General features: G+C 34.0%; 1 pseudogene; it reads left to right on the top strand.

Moving 5' to 3' along the window:
* The first annotated feature begins 7,678 nt into the window (after nt 1-7,678).
* Nucleotides 7,679-17,475, top strand: LOC105053117 (nuclear transcription factor Y subunit A-5-like; annotated as a pseudogene).
* Nucleotides 17,476-17,864: the final 389 nt, after the last annotated feature.

Here is a 17,864-nt window from a genome sequence, read left to right as displayed (position 1 = left end):
GCATGGGTACAGGGCTTGTATTTTTGTAAGTTAATCGTCACTCTAACATTTGAAATGATCATAACATATCCTTCTTCCACCTTATCATCAAACTTGTACACATGAATGCTCTTTATAGTAGCTTGAATCCTCTCACCCTAAGACTCAAATGTTAAATACTCAGAATGCCATTTGTCTCACTCCCACTCATTTATCTTTCTTCTAATGATTAATATAAATATTTTTATTAAATTATAATAAATAATACTTTACAGATATTTATCATTATAAATCAATTATCTTAGAGGCACAAACATCTAGGATGAAATCATATCGATTTAACATCTAAGAGGAAGAAAATTTAAAACATCATATAATATTCGATGAATATTTAAATATTTGATCATAGTAAGCTAAATATAGAAATAAAGAATATAAATTAACTAATAGAAACTCAAATAGCAACAAAGAAGAATGGGTAGGGGGCTTATATATAGCACATCTCTATCATTTCTTATTTAAAAAATTTGACTTTTCTCTATTATATTTGGAATATAATGACATCATCTGCTACAATTATTCTTTCAAAAATATGACTTCAATAAGTAATATTTATCTATGTCAAGTATGACATAAAAAAAATAATTTTTATCAACATACAAAAATAAGATAAATCTATGATAATAAATCTAATTTATATAAAAAAATTCTATATTATTTAATTTAATATAAATTTTTTATTAAATTATAATAAATAATACTTTATAGGTATTTATCATTATAAATCATTGTCTCACTTCCACTCATTTATCTTTATTCTAATGGTTAATATAAATTTTTTTATTAAATTATAATAAATAATACTTACAGGCATTTACCATTATAAATCAATTATCTTAGAAGTACAAACATCTTGGATGAAATCATATTGATTTGCCATCTAAGAGGAGAGTTTAGAATATTATACAATATTCGATGAATATTTAAATGTTTGATCATACTAAACTAAATATAGAAATAAAAAATATAAATTAAATAATAGAAACTCAAATAGCAACAAAGAAGAATGGACAGGAGACTTATATATAGCACGTCTCTATCATTTTTTATTTAAAAAAATTGATTCTACTCTGTTATGTTTGAAATGTAATGACATCATCTCCTATAATTATTTTTTTAAAAATATAGCTTTAATAAGTAATATTTATCTATGGCAGGCATAAAGAAAAATAATTTTTGTCAACACACAAAAATAAGATAAATCTATGATAATAAATCTAATTTATATAAAAAAATATATTACTCAATTTAATATAATTTTTTTTATTAAATTATAATAAATAATACTTTACAGATATTTATCATTATAAATCAATAACCTTAAAGATACAAAGATTTTATTCTACAGCTCAAATATTAAACAGTCAGAATGCCACTTGTCAAACACTCGGAATGCCACTTGTCAAAAGATCACGAATGCCACTTGTCAAATACTCAGAATATTACTTATCAAAAAGTCACATGGTCCTTCTCTTTATTTATTATATTATATTATATATATATATATATATATATATATATGTATGTATGTATACGTACAGGTTGATTCGGTTTGAATTAGTTTTTTCTAAAATAAATCCAAAACCTAACTGATTTTTTTAATTTCAAATTTTTTAAATCAAAATTGAACTGAATTTGAAAAAAAGAGATCCAAATCAAACCAAAATTAGTTGTCCAGGTTGGTTTCATGGTTTGATTAGTTTCTTTGCATACTCCTACTTTCAATAACCATGGATCCCAATAAAAATAGGATTTGAGCTTCTCCTATGGTCACAAAAAATAAATTATATTTTTATCATTCCAAATTAAGGTTGAATTTTTAACAAATCCTTAAACTTTAAAAGCTCTTAAAAACTATGGTCAAGAAAGAGGCCTTCGATGTCAGATTTATATCACACATGTTTATCATCATAAGGTTCCTAACGTATAGCTTAATGAGTTAATCGCCAAGACAAACCTCTAAATTTAACTTATAGAAGATAGATCACCTCTTCTTGAAATTTAAAAAATAGAAAAAAATAAAAAAATATCATTTATTATATTTATAATTGTTGCTCTATAGATACTACAAAAATGAGAGAATTATTTTCTCCTTATTTTGTTGTAACTTACAATTTGTTCTGGACCCTAAAAAAATTGGAGAGGTAAAAGGGAAAGAAAGATGGGAGAGGTAATAAGCTAGTATAAAATATTGCTCGGTCGCGCCCCCCCCCCCCCCCCCCCCCCCCACAACCAAAACGAAGGGCGGAGGATGGGCTTAAATATAGGGATGGCATTGTTTAACCATTTAACTTGTTTAATTGATCCTAATTTTTATCTCAGCCTTTAGGACCCATGTAAAGCTTGAAGAGACATGCAAATCGACTGTGGTTGTTCTCCAATTTTTCAATCTCGATTATTAGGCTGTAAATAACGTCAACCAAGTTTCAAGTTGCTTGGTCTTGAATGCCATACATAAGATGCATTCAACCTTGAGCCCTGCTTCTCTGCATGCGCTTAGCTTGGATTATTTTCTTGTGCATTGAGCTTGAATAAGCTTAATATGAAGCTGAGCCTAAGCTTTTACTATTGTTTTAGAGTGATCAATCATTCAAACTTATATTATTTATCAACCGAGTTTTAAAGGAAGCTTGAACTTGTTTCTTACTTGCATGTGCCCAAACAAGCGTGTTAGAGCCAATCCCAAGTTTGCAGAGATCTTGTTTCATTACAAGTCCTGGCTGCCAAACTATTAACAAGAAAGCACATCACATTTTATTAAAAACTGCAAATTTAAAAAAGGATTCTACTGGGTCATGCATGCCTTTGATTAGCTAAATTGCAGACGTTTCCATGGATATGATTAGATTAATGGAAAAAGGGAAAAGGAAAGCAAAGGAATTCACCCGTTTCCCATGTTTATTTAATGCTTTTGGTACTGTTTCTGTCACGCCCCCGACCCGAGATTTGAATCGAGGGTCATGGCAACCGCCGCATACTTATAGAATACTTTTTCCATAAGCATGCAAGGCATCTCATCATGATATCTTCACAAACAGTTAAATAAATTTTTCTTCATTCAATAATCAAACCTTGGTTCAAATAACAAATCAAAACTAAGTGTTCAAAAGAAAGTAACTGTCTGACAATGTCAATACTAAAAGCAAAACTAAAGGTCTTGAATCAATTCTGAGAAAATCCTAAATCAATGAGTTAACTCCATCTCTAATCGCTCTCCCAACCGAAATCCCGCATCATGCTAATTTTCTGGATCTGTAAGAAAAACATAAAACTTATCATGAGCTAAATAGCCCAGTAAGCAGTGTATACCTTTAACTGAATAATCAGGCAAATAATACTATGCATAACAATTCAATATGTAATTTCATGAAATTATATTCATACTGTCAATCATATTTAGAAGTCAATTCATCATAATTTCCAATTATGCTTTTCTTCTTAATTTCATCAATTTCTTAAATTCTTCTTACCAACCATGACTATGACCACATTATCCCTGTGGCAGGGTCATAATACCGCGTATCTGCTTGCGGTGGGCTGCGAATCATCTGGCAGCCAAGTCCTTTGGAACCGCTGGTCTAACTGGCGGTTTTGTCGCTGGTCTATCTGGCGACATGTCGCTGGTCTTACTGGCGACGTAAATCCTCAGGACAGTCAATTGCCAACGTATATGCCCCCGTTGGCGGGGTCCTCAACACAGTCAGGTTGTCAATTTCATATTGTCTTTCAATTCATATATTATTTTCAAAATAATATAAATAAATGATATTCGAGTCAAATCAATCATGTCATTCTTTGTGATCATACATCATCATAATAATTATTCAACAAATAACTTTAATCATAAATAATTTCTACAATTAACTTTAATCATAAATAATTTCAACAATTATTTCAATAAATAATTTCAATCACAAACATGCATAAATTCATTTAATTCAAAATTTTGCCAGATAAATTCAGTAAAAGTAAACACTACTTACCTCGAACGCATTCCAATAAATCCATAAAATTCTATAAATTTTCTTCCAAAAATTCTGTTCGTAGATCATATCGCGATATCCCATGATCAAACATCCACAATCCTATACAGAATCAATTTCAATAATTAAAAAGAATACGAATACCATATTTCAACGGTTTAGACTGGGTCCGATCATCTAATTTCATCTAATCAAAATCTAATTAGGACCTAAACGATCCAAAGTTTGACTATCAGATCAAATCGGATTCGAAATGATAGGATCGAGGTTTCTTCATCGATTTCATAAAATCAAGTGGAGAGAGAAAATCAGAGGAGAGAGAATTCATAAGGTACAATTCGAATTGATCAGGTGACACAATCCAATATTATGATTGATCCAATATCTCAATTGATGAAATCAACATGATCAAATCAAATCATGGCTAGATCGAAATCATGGATAATCAAATCTAAAGATTCATGGTCTGATTAAGGTGGGTGCCAATACGCTGTTTGACAATCATGGATCAGGATTCTTCATTAGAATCAGATCAGGACTATTGAAAGAATTTCCTCATTGATAAATCGATCAAGAGAGAGAAATCGATCGAGAGAGAGAAATAACTTTAGAGAGAGAAAATTCTAGAGAGAGAAAACTCATCTTGAATTCTTCAGACAATATGATTCAACAAATTCTGATCGATCAGATCAAATCATGCTGAAATTATCATGTAGACAATTCAATAAAATTATGAGAAATAAAATCTAAAAATATCTGACCTGATCAAAGTGGATGTCGGTGTACCGTCCGACGATCACGGATCAAAAATCCATCATAAGGATCATTTAAATTCATCATCATTCTTCTCAAAATTTTAGAAATCTTAAGAGAGAGAAATAATCTAGAGAGAGGATTCTAGAGAGAGAAAGTAGAGAGAGAAAGTCCAATTCTAGAGAGAGAAAATACTAGTTCAGGCTGAAGAGAGAGAAGAAAGAGAAACTCTCTTTCTCATATTTTATTATTTATCTCATTATTAATTAATTTTATTTTTCTCTTTCTTCTTTTCTTTCTTTCTCTTTTTTTTTCTTTTTCTTCATGGAAGAGAGAGGAGAGAAAATCCTATTTATTATTATTATATTATTATTATTTTATTTTTCTTCTTTCTTTTTTTTTTTCTTTTCCTTTTTCTTTTTCTTTTCTTTTTTTTCTTTTTCTTTTCTTTTTCTTTTCTTTTCCTTCTTCTTTTCTTTTTCTTTTTCTTTTCCTCCTTCTTCTTCTTCTTTTCTTCTTCTCCCGTGGACTTATTTTGGGCTGAAACAGGGGACCTCACGGTCCCCTCGTTGGGTGGCCAGCCGGCGGCGCAGCCAGCGTGGGACGACCGTCGGCAGGAGAGGAGACGATCCGACGGCAAGGGGTGGCCAAACCAGTGGTCGACGGTGACCACCGGCGACGGAAAAACGATAAAAAGGAAGATTCTTCAGCAATAAAATCCGGCGACTCCAGTCGCCGGCGAGCGTGCACATCGGCACGGGAAGGAAGGGGGAGAAGAGAGGAAGAGGAGGATGCTTACCTCCGTCGCCGGCGAAGCTTTTCCGGCGAGAAATTGGATGGCACGGCGACGGATCTCCGTGAGAAATTTCCGGCGATTGCCGCCGTTTTGCCCCGGGATTTCTCGATGAGAGGAGAGAGGAGGATTCTCCTCCTTAAATAGAGCCGGTGGAAACTTGTTTCCGACTCCGATTAGGAGTCGGTGAACGGAGGAAAAAGACTCCCTTCGGGAGTTCTCCTCCTCTGTTTTCCTTCTTTTTTTTTTTTTTTTTCGTTTGGCTGGCTGGGCTATCACAGTTTCCCTTTGCTAGAAGGCAGATTTTATGTCACAGATCATCTGAAATATTGTTGAATATAAAAATAGAAATAGTAAAAGCACTTGACCCAACATTGGAGATAATCTTTATTGAACTTTGCGGCAATATTCATTGTATGATGTGGGACTTATCCCTTGATCCTGTGTTGGTAAAAGAAAAAACTTTAAATATATAACAAGCTAGACTTACCGAATATCCCAAAAAGTAGGGATGCCAATGCTTAAGCTGTTCAACCCATGTAACTTGAATTAATCCATTATAAATCAGAATTAATTATCTATTTAAAAAATGATCAAGTTCATATTTGAACTTTTGACTTATATAAAAATATTAGTTTTAAGTTAATTAAAAAATTTTAATCTATTTTGCATCCCGCCTCAATCCGTGTAGGATTCATCTCAACCCGATTGCCACCCCTACCAAAAAGTGATATCTTACTATCATCGTGGCTCGATAAACCATATAGCAATACTCCTCTTGATTGAGTCGTTAAGAAACTGCCTAAGTGGGGATACAAGATAAAATTCTTTATGCTTCAAAAATATGGTTTGCACGGCAAAATTATGCATTATACAACATGAACCGCACTTAAACGGTGGTAGGACTCATCTTTTCACAAGTTTTCACTGCATGTAACACATATAAGAGAAGCATGGATAGGTGCTATAACATTTGATCAATGAGCTCTTTTGGTGCTCCCATAGCATGATAAAGATGCTTCCACATTCACTTGGTGAATGTCTCTTATTTCTGTCCTATAGAGAAATGAATCATCGATCATTTGAGCTCTAAGTGACTACTGACATAAACAAAAGATCCATGATAAGACAAAGCGTAGATAAGATGGGCTTTCTATCTCTTTTTGAGTTTGTAATTTTGTATCATAGTAGAGATGTATCATTGTACAGCCCAATTGCATCATGCCCAACCCCAACCTTGTAACCTCTAGAAATTTTTGTGGCAGTCATCGCTTTCGACAACAGGGATGAAGATAAATCAATGTAACATCAATAACTGAATATTAGTTAAAAAACATTACAAAGTGGTGAGGAGGAAAGAATGGGCGGATGTAAAGAGGACAGACTCCTAACTATTGATTGGCTATGCAAAATTTTATGTATCTTAATTTTTTAGAATATCCTTGTATTAGATTAATATGATTATTTATTTAAATTAAAAAAATATAAATTATATTTATTTATTTATTTATTTATAGGATAGATGGAAAAAAAAAATATTCAAGATGTCTCAATCTCTCTTCGTCAAGCAAATACGATCAGAATTCAGTATGTTTATCGCAAGGCAAATATTGCTATAGATTAGGTGGTGGTATTTGTTGCAAAGTACTTGATGATTAAATTTGAAGATAGGATAAGAATTGATTGTCTGTACTGTAAAATTTTATGTATAATAATAATAATAATAATAATAATAATAATAATAATAATAATAATAATAATAATAATAATAATAATAATAATAATAATAAATAAAATAAATAAATAAATAAATAAATAAATAAATAAAAAGGAGAGAGAAAGTTGGAGGGTGGCGTAGCCCATTAGGTTGGAAGAATTTCTTTAATCCATTTTATTTTATTCATATGCATATCTAATTTTTTTTTTTTTTTTTAATGGGAGAAGAAGATGAGAGTGGTGCCAAGGCTACAGAAGATGAAAAGGGTCGGATGGGTGACAGCAGAGAAGAAAGACAGGGAGGATGGATGCCTAGGCCAAGGTTTTTAAGCTAGGAGACATGCCTCCCCCACCCCGAAAGGTTCTATCTAATCCACCCGTAATACTTCTCCTCCCCCACCCCCCCTCTCTCTCCCCCTCCTCTTCTGGTCCTATTTTCTTGCTAATGTGAACTGTTTTTTTTTTTTTATAGTATTTCTTCAGTTTTTGACTCTTTGATCGGTTTGATTCAGATGATGGGTATGCTCGTTTTCTGTCAGTATTTTTGTTTGGATTTGGTGTTGGTGATGGTGGGATTTTGTGATCCGGGTCATAGTTTTGGCATGTAAAGATAAAATTTTGTTCATTTTGGGTGCTTTAGCTGGATTTCTTCTATGAGCAGTATTTTATTTTAGAGAGTTTTAGAGAATTAAGTGTTCAATTTTTGCATCCATAGAGTACATGATTGGGTGCGATTGTTCGTACTGGATGTGGGGATTTTTTTTTTTTTAAATTCTGGATGTGGTTTTGATTCAACTTCTTGTGTTTTGTGGAGAATGGGCAGGAGAAATGAAGGGGTTGCTTGCTGGATTTCAGTTTTGAGAAATGTGTCTTACCTGTAGGATTTGGTGGTTTGGACTGGAAGTTTTTAGGTAGACCTTTCTTATTCTGATCGAAATTTGCTTAAGTGCCTCATGCTTCTGCTGCCAACGGCGAAGAAAGATTTTCAGTTTCATTCAAAATTTTTGTCTGTCTTACAGAAATTCTAATACCTTCCCCTTCTTTATGTTGAATGACTGTTCAAGTTCAAATCGGGATGCTTTATGTGCTCCTTGAAACAGAGAAAGAGCGATGTAATTCTGTAATTGTTAGCTGATCATGTAGATTAAGTATTCAATAAATGGAGAAATGAATGTAGTGCTGATCTTAAAAGTGATGATTTGCTGACTTCCCACAAATAAATGTTTCTAATTTTTGAGGGCCATGGGCGCTGTGTCAGCCATAGAACCGATGGAGTGAAGTAGACAAGGCAGAATTTGGGTAAATCTATAATTCTTGAAGACAATAGTGTCCATGGGATGGGTCATCAGATATCTAGGTGGATATTATGTAAGAATCTGAGAACGTAATTGTTTCATAAGGCTTTTTTTTCCTCGAAATATCCAGTCACTGACACAAAGCCTGGCATGTATATAGCAGTGGTTTGTTCCTCTTCAAGGCACTGGATTTAGATTCATTGCCTGCTCATCTATTTCATGTAGTTGTGTTGCTTCAATAACATATCTTGGTGGTTACTGATTACCTCAAGTCTTTGCAAGGTAACCTAGCTACATTGGAGGAACCACTTATATCTAATGGTGGGCCTTCTTTTTTTTTTTTTCCTGTAGGATGTTGAACAAAGCGATTTTTGATTTGCTGAAAAACTATGGAAATAAATTGAGAAGCTTGTTAAAGGGAAATTAAATTGATGCAAAAGATGACTATTAGTCTTCTCTATTAGAATTTTGGCCGGAGAAGCAAATATGGAATATGTATGTAAAGCCAGGTGAGCATTCTGAATATTGTTTTATTAGTAATTTATTTGATTCCTTCATGCTTTGACATAATGGAAGTTCATGTCCAAGGTAATATTTTCCCATATGAGGATTGGTGGCAAAGAGGATCATGAGAGAGTAGGTGGAAAATTTTTATGACCTGAAGTTTGAAAAGATGTAGTTGAGGCATAATCCTGTGATATGCTAGCTTCCTGAATGTAAATTTGATGTGTGCCTGCAATAGATGCATTACTTTACATGTGGGAAACAAACAATTTTATATTTAGAGGAGAGTAGGAGACCAAGCAGCTCTAATAAACATATTATGAAGTCAAACAGAGAAATTTTAGAGGATAGACCATTGAGCTTACCCTGATGAGGAATGAAGGAGATCTTGTGTCCCTTACAATTGAGGAAATATTGTATTACAACATTGAAGAAGTGTTGCAAAGCTGGAAAAAAAAGTAAATCACTAAGCCCTTGCTTTCATATTGGTGCTTCCTAATGACTTGGGATTTTTTTTTTCCTATAGTATGTAGCATAAAAGAAACTTTATTTATTATTATTTTTTTGTGCTGATGTTTTGATCTTTTATTATTTTTTATTAATTTTAAATGAAGCTTCTTATTGTAGTCTCTTTTTCGTTATTTTTGGTACTAATTGTTCTATGATGAAGGAAGAGTGTTGGCAGTTTGTGCTACATGACCTGAAAGTGCAACAAGCAGATATGGTACATCTTCATATTTAAAAGGCCATCTGGTTATCCTTGGTGGCTATGGGAACTAGGAGTGCTTGCTTCAACTGGATAGTATCTTTCAAGAAATAAAGTAATCTGTTTAAATTGCGTATGATACATAAGGCTTCAATCGTGGGATATGAGCATACTCACATACTCAAGTATGGTACGACATGAATTTATAATATTTTGTGGCTGAAACATGGCACTGTAATAAGAGAAGGGGGAGGGACTTCTGACCATAGTCCACAAAACTTGCACTGTAGATAAAAAAGGGTCTCTGAGCTCCTGGTTACTCCTGGGTACTTTTACAGTAACTTGCAGAAAATTTTTTGTTTGAAAATTTGAGATCAGTTATGTGCTTGTGGTGGCAAGAATAAGACGCATGGAATGATTATCATAAGTATTCTGTGCAGTTGCCCTGATTTAGGAGTAATAACTAAGCTAGCAAATATCATTTGACAAGGATACTATTTAGTTGCAGTGCTTCAAGATGTGTAACATTTCTATATGGATAGACCTGTCATTTCACATGGACTTTGGACAAAAGGGGAAAAAGCACTCATAAACTAGGCTGATTAATGTTAAAATATGAAGTGAATGACATATGAGTTATGAGGTGGGACAGGGTGGCATGCTTAACGCATAAATTTTCAAGCCTTAGAAAAGACATTTTTTTCAAAATCTTTTCTTGTAATAGGGATATAAGGTTTTGGAGGGGTTTTCAATGCCTTTTGTGGGTAGAGGAATAGAATAATTTGGAGGAAGATGTAAAAATCTTAAGTTCATGACTGCTAAAATGTAATAGGGAATTGGATGGTCTAGCAAGTTCTTATATAAGGAAAAATTAAAGGGTATATGAGGGACTTTCTTCTATCTTTACTGACTTTCAAGGTCATGATTTCCGTATGATTTGAAAGATAATAAAGTTTGGAAGCCTGAAGCTAAGGGAGACTTGTGATGAAATATTTCTAAATGTCCTTTGTGGATACTGAATTCTGTTTTGACCTCTAAAGGAGAGGGAAATTGTCAATTCGAAGATTCTTTTTTTTTTGTGGGTCCAGACTTCCAGCAGAATATCTTGCATGGGGATTGATTTTGTACCTTCTGTAGGAGATAGTACATAAGGAGATTCTTTCTTGTTTCACATATTGCAGATTTTTAGGTCTGTTTTCCAGATTTTTGAGACTCTTTCAAATGGACTTATAGGAGTTGTTGCAATATCTTGGTGCATCGACTGGCTTGGACAATGATAGAGAAGGAAATATGTTTGTATAAACTCTAAAATGTTGCTGAGAAAGGAAAAGATAAAGTTTCACTCCCTTTTTCTTTATTTCTGGTGATCTGCTTCCACCATCCTGGAACATACTAGCAGTTACCACTTAGTATCATGTCCTTTTATTTCCGGGTTTCTACTTCTTATCACATTGTATAAATGAAATCTTCTTAAATATTTCAATATTTGATAAAATACATCTGCAATTCTACCTGTGTGTATGATGTTCTTTATCCTTTACCCCTTTGTTCTTCCATAGAATTACATACTATTTAATTGGTTAAAATTATGAGGTTTACAGGTAATTATGTATTTACTTCAGGTGCATTCTTTTGGACATAAAAGTTTCATTCATGCAAACACACTTTTTAGTGAAAATGGCTTACAATACTTCTAGCAGATATTCTTGTCTTTCCTTCAATTGCACTATTTTTTAATAACTCATTATTGTGATAGGGATGAAACAAGTACAAGAGGAATTTGAGATACCTAGGGGTTTGGAACCTGTGCATTTTACTGAAAGACAAAAAAACATGGCAATATAAAGGCTTTTGAGATGCAGAACCGTAGCGACAAAGACTCTGAGCAAAGTTCAGTTCATTCAACAGCTAGTTGTCTGACTTCTTGCCCACCATGGTGGAACTCTAGTAGGCCAAACATGCTGCAGTCTTCTTATTCCAAGAACTTATGTGGGAACATGAGCACCGTATCACAACAATCTAATCAGATAAAACAACCTGTGCATCAGTTGCCTGACCAAGACTCATCGTCAACTCAATCAACTGGTCAATCCCATCGAGAACTGTCAGCAAGAATGGAGGAAAACCTTCATGAGTGATGTGCTTCAGCCCATTCTGGTATGATTTGCTACTGAAATTATATCCCAGCAGAAGCTTCCAGTTAAGATTTGTCTTGTAGTTTTAATATTAGCAAATAATTTTAGTTTTGTTTTTCCAAAATTCCTTTCCTGTCCCTAGAGTATGACAGAAAGGGTGTTATGGAGGTCTAGAGGCTTGAATTTCAAATTCACTCAAAGCTAGTTTCATTAATTGTTTTATTCTTCTTCTGTAATGCATTTTTTGGCATTTTAACGCTATTGAAATTTATTTCTGTCAGCTTTCTGTGGATGTTCTTGGGAAAGTATTTATGAAATTATTTCTGAGAAGGTGAGTATTATTTATAGGAGTAATAAAGTTGCCTAAGAGACATCAATTTAAGAATGAACATGTACAAGGCTGTGAAAGTTGAGGTTCCTCAATGAGCATCTGTAGATGGATCTATGTAGAAGTCTCTGTCTGTTTTAGAAACAGCTGCACACTGCTGTGTCAAGAGACTACAATTCTGAATTCTAATGTGAGGTCAATTTTGGTGATATCACTAGTCACATGGGTCTTTTATTCAGCAACGTCCAAGAAATAATTGATGCTTATACTAAACGGAACCAATATCTTCTCTATATTTATCTTCTTTAAATATTTATTTTTCAGCTTGATTTTAAATTGAAATAGTTTAAAGTATGAGTAAGTCTCTCATGCATCATATTTATTCATGAATGACATGTTTATATTTCTGATGTCCGATACATGAATAAGTTTGGTATCTAGATAGTAATAAATACTTAAATATTGATAAAGTGTCTCTTCATATGTGATAGGGCTTTCATATGCCATCATTTTCTTTTCCTTGTTCAAAGATTTCTTGCACTAAGGGGCTTGATGTAGCTTTGTATGCATTTAAGATAGTGCAAACTGGTTGTTGAGCCTTGGTAAGATGCATCTTTTGTGAATTAGGCTGGACCCTTGTGGATTCTGGATGGTGGAATGATCCTGATAATGGACTTCCTTGATCACCATTAACGTTGAACTTCAAGTTTTGCATTGGATACTTGTTGCAATATACCTTTTATCTTTAGTAAGGATGGAGAATGGGAGGATTCAGCATGTATCCATTCATGCTTTAGTCTGCACAGCTTATCCATGTAAGTATTTAGCCTTCAAGGTTTGAAGGTTAAATACAAGGTTTCCTTGGTCAACCCTAAACCACATGGACATCAAACCCTGCACTCCATAGTGAAATTCTGAAATATCCGAAAGGATAACGTGAAGTGTGTGTGTGTATTCATTTCTATATATATATATATATATATATATATTTTTTTTTTTTTTTTTCTACCAAAGGTGAAAAGGGATTTATTATTTTCCTTTCGACAGAAAGAATTGATTATTAAATCACAACCTAGTTGAATCAACAGCATTTAGTGATATTGATATGTTTTTATAAGTACAATAAACCATCATAAAAAAATAGCTTTCCTTATCAAAGAAAAAGAAAAAAGCTTTAAGTTGTGTCTATGTGGTTGAGAGCCCTGTGACTGTATAAGAGGTTTGGTGTTCAAATTTCTTTTTTAAGTACTATTTTATATGATTTTCCACTTGCCAACTTGGTTTTCCACTTGTTCAGGTCACCTGCTTTTGTGAAATTGAGCAGTTTAACTCAGTTTCCATGGGATGAAAGCCCTCTTCATCATTTGACATGCAATTGGTGAAAATCCTGAAACACTTCGACAAGATTTAATCTAGGACCCCTTTCAAATGAAGAAAGCACTAGCTGCTCTGGCTATGCCCCAGCTGGTTTTAGTTATATTTGTTTTAGTTTCAAGGTTCTCTACATTTCAGGTGTTTATTTGCTTAGCCGGTCAGCCAAAATGAATCCTCATTTTCTTGTGATTTTGTTTGTAAATTTTACTTCTGAGAACCATTACATTTCCAGCTTTAATTTATTGGTCATCCAAGGTGAGAGATGAATCCTACATTTCCAGCTTCAAGGCAGACTGGTTCTCATATTTGTTTTTTCAAGGTTCTCTACATTTCAGGTGTTTTGCTTACCCAATCAATGTTTCCTCATTTTCTTGTGATTTTGTTTGTATACTTTACTTTTGAGAACCAGTATATTTCCACTTTTATTCGTTGGTGCCAAGGGGAAAGATGGTATAAGGTATCAGGTTAAGGTTGTATATTAGTTTTTGGTGTGCAAGCTTTTGATTTTTGGGTACAATTCGTGTTAATGACCAAAAGATGGAACTCATTTTCTAGGTGAGTAATTCTTTCATGTTTGTAGGTGGTAACACTGCATATGGAAGCATGTGTTTTGCATTTTTCTTTTGCAGATACATTAGATATATTCTGCATTCAGGATCTAAAGTTTTTAAATTTTCAAAATTGAGTTGTTGTGATCAATGTGGTGACTTCTCTCTCTTCTGTATAATTCTGAGTCATGATTTGAGTTGAGATGATTCAGAAGCTTCTTTTTGGGGGTATTGAAGTTTGACAGGAAAATAATATTCTGTAATCTGTATTGAATGCGACTTTTTGATCTCGCCTCTCTCCTATGCACAAGCCTCTGATGGTGTTACTGTACTTTCATGCAGGTGATAATGCAATTTCTGGAAGCAGGTTGAAAGTCATATGAACCAGTTTTAACTCTGGGTTCTGCAGCAGCTGTCCTTCCTCCTCAAAAAATTGATCTTAGCCAGTCTATTGTGAGTTCACATAGTGTTAGTGGAACTTAATATTGATTATTTTGACATTCAAATATATCTTTTCACATTTTTGTGCAGTTGAATATGTCTGCATGTACTTATCTGTTTGGTATTTTGTTTATTTCTGTTGCAGGCTTGTGTTCCATACTCTTATGCAGATCCATACTATGGAGGGATTTTGGCTGCTTTTGGTTCACATGCTTTGGTGAGTATTCTTGAACAAAATTTCCTTTATTGCCTTACTTTTTCTTAGACACATCTTTCTTACTGGTCATGTATGTCTATTTCTCACTGCTGGATCTTTGTATGTGATAAGAGCAGAAGTTGAGTAGGGGAGACAGCATTAGCAGAAAAGGTTATATGTATTTCATAACCATTCTTGAAGCATGTCACAGTCCTGGAAAGAAGAAAGAAGGAATTTATATTCCATGTTTCCTCTATTAAGTATTCTAATAGATAGTGTTTGGTATATTATGAAGGTGATACTGCTCTGGATTGACAACTACTTTTGAAATTTTGTTATGTACATTACCTGTCATGATGAAATTACTAATAGACAGTGTTTTGTTTGCTTGCCATGGTGATTTGCTTTTTGCTCAATAGTCCTTTTAATCCGGTTTGAATTGTGCATGCTCGAAGCCATTGATTTTTTTGTTGTATGTTGTAGCAGCCTTTTGAAAATTTCTTGTTCTAGCATGAACTTTAAGAGTTTGTTTACATCTTCATAGGATATTTGATGGCATATGTTCATTTGACATAACATAACAAGTAGAATCTAAATTTAGAGTTAGAATAAAAGAAAGAACATACTGAAAAAAAACCTAGTCCTGAGATTTTATTCCAGTCCATGAATATCAAATATTAGCAGTCCTACAGTATTTAAAATTTTGCATAAATTTCCCAAAATGACCATCATTTGATCTAATCTGTTGCTTTTCTATGAAGGTGGCAATTAATTAATGATAGCTAGCTATTCAATTTTATGATGGCCTTATTTGCTCATTATCTAAGACTCGTTCCCTTAAATCATGTCCAAAGGAAAAACCTCTCGCTTGCAAGAAACTCAGGGTCTCCCGTATATGTGTTTGAAAGAATTACAATCTTCCTTCTTTACTGTTTATACAAAGTTGATTAGTTATTGTCAACTATATGAACATGCATACTATGCTTGTCTGCATGCATGTGCATAAGTTTCTTTCATTTGCAATTCAAAACTTGTTCCCTTATATCATGTCAAAGGAAAACCTCTTGCTTGCAAGGCACTCAGTGGTCTCTCTTATATGTTCTTTGAGAGGAATTACAATCTTCCTTCTTAACTGTTTATAGGAAGTTAAATCATCTATCATCAAATATACGTCCTTGCATACCCATGTGCTCATGCATGTGCATAAATTTCTTCATTTGCAATTCAAACTTTGGTTGCATACATGCTTGTATATGTACGTTCATCTGAAATTCAAACGATGGTTCTTCTTCAACTGTGCATTTTTGGTGTGATGACCAGTGGACGTAGCTACAATATCTTAAATACCTGCTCATCTTTGAGTGTGCAGACATGTACTTATAAGCTCTTTATTTGTTTTGTTTCATTATTCTTGCACCTAATTCTTGAAATATGGGCTGTATGTTTTCATTCTGCTGATTCCTCTTTATGATTATTTTTTTTGAAAAAAATATGGGGGCAAGGTTTCTGTCATCCTAGCATCCCTAATCAGTTTATACTTAAAAGCAGATTCACCCCAAATTGCTGGAATGGCACCTTCTGCTCGAATTCCCCTGCCTCAGCCTGTGGAGGATGAGCCCATATATGTCAATGCGAAACAATATCATGGAATCCTTTGACGGAGGCAACTGCGTGCCAAGTTAGAGGCTCGGAATAAACTCATTAAAGGTCGAAAGGTAGCTTATTACATTTGCTGATCCTATTCTTTTGGTCTTCATAATTTCATTTTCAACTTCATTTTCATTTTTGCTCCAAGAAGTGAAGTGCAATGTCATTTGAGATAAACTTCAATGAGTTTCTTTCAAGGCACTGAAATTTTGCTTGTACCATGATACCTCGTGGCAGTGTATAAAAGTCTGTTTTGAAACATTGTATGGTTGCATTGTCCTTTGTTATATGAAGGGCTGCTGGTTTTCTATTTTCCTTGTATATTATTATATGCTACAATTTTCTAAATTCACTTGTCCAACAATCTGCTGCTGCATATCTTGTTCAGCCATACCTTCATGAGTCTCGGCATCTTCATGCAATGAAAAGAGCAAGGGGATCGGGTGGGCGCTTCTTAAACACAAAGCAGCTTCAGCAGCAGTCCCAAACTACCACCTCCAATGATAGCAAGAATGCCACCGGTCCTCTCTGCTGCAACTGGGTGGAGATGGAGGGGAAGGCTCCACAGATCTGAAATTCTCAACACACACAATGACATTACAGGTGCAACAGGCTCACCTACTTGCTCTGAGGTCACAACTGTGTCCACCAATGAGGGATTGTTCCAACATCAGGATCATCATCTCAACTTTACCAACTTCCATCCCCATGTTGAGGAGTTCATGAAAGGTGGGGCAGCATAATTTATAGTGTGTCCCAGCAGCAGGTCTCAGTTTACGAGGTGAACATGGGGAAATTACCTGACATTTGTTCTGGACTTCAATGCCTGTCCGGTGTTTCCTGGCAATTCATCCTTGGCTTGGATTACTTCATTTCTGAAATTTTGCATATGTTAGATGTCTTTGTTAGGAGAATCAAAAACTATGTATATGGTAATGCTAATGCGGACATTCTCTTCTTTTGGCAATATATGGATAACTGGGTTCTATTTTAGATCTGTTATCTGGACTTGAACATAAAATGAAGATGATTCAAGGAAGAAAGAGATGAGTTTATTGAATTGAATCTCCAGAACAATCCTACTATTTAGCTGCAACTGATTTATCAATGGGTTCGCACCTGTTCATACTATATATCTGCAAGGTATTTAATTGCAGAATTCTTTTCAAGGACCCGGCTGTATTGTGCAATAGTGAAGGGTGCTGTATAGTGATTTATGGATTGAATCCTAAATCAATTCTAAGTTGTGATACTTGTACATGGTCTTTAATGCACATCCCAAGTGGGATTCATGGCAAGTCTTACATTGTTTGTGTTTGGCAAAAATTTTGAATTACAAGGGCAGATTCAAAAATTTCTGTTTGCCATGGTTAGAACTTAGAACTCAGCCTAAGTTGCGTCCAGGT

The sequence above is a fragment of the Elaeis guineensis genome, chromosome 10 (genome assembly GCF_000442705.2).
Source record: "Elaeis guineensis isolate ETL-2024a chromosome 10, EG11, whole genome shotgun sequence".
Classification (NCBI taxonomy): domain Eukaryota; kingdom Viridiplantae; phylum Streptophyta; class Magnoliopsida; order Arecales; family Arecaceae; genus Elaeis; species Elaeis guineensis.
This window is presented reverse-complemented; position numbering and strand designations above follow the sequence as displayed.